Below are 3,212 nucleotides of genomic sequence, written 5' to 3'. Positions count from 1 at the left end.
AGGGGAGCGGAGGGGGGAGGGGGGGTGGAGCCCAGATTCCACCTCCTGAGGAGCTGTCTGAGGAGTGGCGCTTGGACTACTCTCATCAGTGTACTGGGTTTGGGGGGAAGGAGGACAAGTGTGACCACAGATCATGGCGGCATAGTGTGACAGGTGCCTGCAGAGCTGAGGGCACTGCAGAGAAGACCCTGCCTGAGTGCTGGGTGGATGCATGGCCCAGGGTCACAGCACACACAGGTGGAGTGTATACAGTGGACCGACGCCCTTTCTAGACATACTGTTTGTATTGGAGGTGACAGGAGGTGACTCTGAGATTGGAGGACCGTTTGAAAGACAGCTTTGAGGGTGAGGAGATCTTTCCCTTCTACACGTTCAGCTGTGCCTCTCAGGACCCTTGGTGATGGGCCTCCCAGGTATTGGGAGGGCTCTGTAAGGAAAGCCCTTATGTTACAGGAGAGTTTGGTGGTGATTAGTTCTTGGTATGTGTTCCTGGCTCTGGGAATCAAGGGCCTAGCGAATGGAAGAACAGTTTATTGGTGTGGAATGTTTACAGTCTGGTTGGTGGACAAGCAGATGGTTGTGTATGGGACACTGGGGAAGTGGGTGAGGAAGTCTGGTGCTGTGTGGGGATGGCTGGCCAGGTGAACAGTTGTAGTGTTATCCTCAGCGTTTAAGGAGGACTCTACAGGGAAGCTTTTGGGGCAGGTGATGACCAATATGTGCCAGTGTGTTTGGGGCCCAGGTCTACCATTTGGTTAGGTTGCATCTCCGAGATTCTGCTACTGGGAGTGACAGCCCGGTCTAGGTAGCCAGAGCATCCCAGAGCATGAATTCCTGGCTTCTCTGTCAACAGACCTTACTGGATTACTTCAGTGAATTACAAAGAAAGCAAAGCCAGGTCTCTCTCTCTCTCTCTCTCTCTCTCTCTCTCGTGTGTGTGTGTGTGTGTGTGTGTGTGTGTGTGTGTGTGTGTGTGTGGTGAGGCTCCTTTTAGGATGTTTTCACGCTCACAATGGAGCATTGGTGAGCTGTTCATCCTGGCATGAGTCAGTAATTTATTTCTGTTGTGCTTCATGATGCTGCATTGAAAACAACTCAGTTTCTTTTCTAATTTTACTGCTTTGCCTTCCACTGAGGAAAAGTTGTAAAAAAGCCTTGGGCTAGATATTCAAGCTGCCTCCAGCCCGGGATTTGTGATTTTGTGAAAGCTCCTTTGAGCCTAGGTCTGTAATGTGAAGGACTCGGTTTGTCTGATTTGCAGAGCGCATGTTTGCTGCGCTCTGACAGGTCTGTGATTCTTTCCTTTTGCAAGTGCTTTGCTTGTTTCTTTGGTGAGAGTTTCTCCACAGTGCTTTAAGAGCTCTCCCTGCTTCTTGAGAAGGGCTATGCAGCCTCTCTCCCCTCCAGCACCCCTTGGTCTGCTCCTCAGGGCCTACTTTTCTGGTTCCCCTGCTCAGCCTCTGACTTCTGTGTGTCTCTCCAGTCACCAGAGGCAAAGGCAGGCTTGCCCCACCTGCACTGCCCGAAAGGCGGCTTCCTGTGCGTCTAAATAAAAGCAGTTCTTCCAAGAAATGGACACTGTCAGGTCAGTCTGTAAGGGTTGGAATATACTGAGGAGCAAACGATCCTCTTTGTCCCCTCTTTGAGCTTGTGACTGGTACTGGGGGTGGGGGGGGCAAGCTAGACTCTCGCTTCTCTTGGCAAGTGGGCAGCACTTTGTGTAATGTTGTGGGTTGCATAGGGAGGAGAGGTCTTGTGTTCACCTTCATTGATGACACAGTGATGGGCCAGCGCTCATGCCTCACCAGGGATTTAGAGTTTTCCTGGGTAGTAGAGGCATCTGGTGTGAGGGCCATCACGATTTTGCCCTTTTGTGTTTGGGCTCTTCTGGATACTGGGGAGGTGAGGGTGTGTGTTTGAGGTTCATTTGGTGTTTGTTGTTATTGTTACTGTTCTGAGGCAGGGTCTCCCTGTAGCCCCAGCTGGCCTGGAACTTGCCATGTACACCAGTTGGCCCTGATCTCACACAGATCCACCTGCCTGTGCCTCTTGAGAGCTGGCATCAAAGGTGTGCGCTGCCATGCCTGGCTTCATTTTGGTGTTGACAGTGCACCAGGTCAGGTTTCCTTGGCGATGTGCTTCAGCACTTTCAGTGTCTGTCTTTCTAGATTCTCAGTGCATTTAGTGTGTCTCCACCCACAGATCCATCAGAACCCACCAAGGGTTTTAAAACATTTGTGTTTACTTTGCTGGGTGGGGTAGGAAGTGACGCCAAAGCACAACCAGGGCAAGTCCACTGGTTCAGGGGCAGCCCAAGGCAGGTCCTGCTGTTCTCAGGATGAGGCTGTCTGATTTGGGGTTCCAGGCGGCAGGCAGGCAGGCAGCTCATGTGTATCATCTGGTGGGCTCCTTCTGGATGGTGAGGGGCGCTGCTGGTACCTGCCTGTAGTCCGCACCTGCTCTTCAGAAAAGCCATCACTGGAGTTCTCCAAGTTCTCCAGCTTTTGGACAGAGGGTCTCAGTGGAGAGAGGGGGTGCTAGGGTGGGCCTGGTCTTTTCTGTTCTCTCTGCCTACAGGGTTTCCTTTGTCCCAAGGTTGTCTTGAACTCAAGTTCTTGAGTTCAAGCCCATGCTGGCTTTGAACTCCCGGTCCTCCTGCCTCTGTCTCCTGAGTGTAGATGACAGGTGTGTGCTTCTGTTCCTGGCTCTGCTTCCGTTTTGATGGATGCATTCTTTAACTATGTGAACGCATTCATTAAACTCCCAGCTCTTCAGGGTGACTTTGCAACCTCTGTGTCCTCATCTTCAGCGCTTGGGTTAACTCTCAGAGAACAGCCTGTCACCCTGGCCTGACTTACTGAGTGTCTGTTGGAGTCTTTGTAGCCTGTGGAAGGGGACCAGAAGCATTGTAGGTGGGGCAGGAGCATTTGTAGTGAGTACCCACGCTTTGACTCAGTGGCCCGGTATTCTGGGAATGCACCCCACGTGCCCTGGGAAGGTCATCCTCCCTGCAGGCTGCTGGCTTTTTGACAGATGATGCATGCTGACTCAGACTCTGTCCTCCCTGAATTCCATTTAGCTGAGTGCCTGGGGTTCCTGGCAGAGCATGGCCACGCAGTGCATTCCCACCCACCCCCAGCAGCACCTGGGGTGCTCTGGGTCCTCTCTCTTTGGCTCTTTCTTCTTACCCTGGTAGATAGAGCCTGTGACTA

At 52.3% G+C, this 3,212-nt stretch overlaps 1 protein-coding gene across 2 annotated transcripts in view; it reads left to right on the top strand.

Annotated features, from left to right (window-relative positions):
- Sh3bp5l (SH3 binding domain protein 5 like) overlaps positions 1–3,212 on the top strand; it is a 16,657-nt gene that overhangs the window by 1,490 nt on the left and 11,955 nt on the right. The window lies entirely within an intron of this gene.

The sequence above is a fragment of the Nannospalax galili genome, unplaced genomic scaffold (assembly GCF_000622305.1).
Source record: "Nannospalax galili isolate Female #2095 unplaced genomic scaffold, S.galili_v1.0 scaffold1012, whole genome shotgun sequence".
Lineage (NCBI taxonomy): Eukaryota > Metazoa > Chordata > Mammalia > Rodentia > Spalacidae > Nannospalax > Nannospalax galili.
This window is presented reverse-complemented; position numbering and strand designations above follow the sequence as displayed.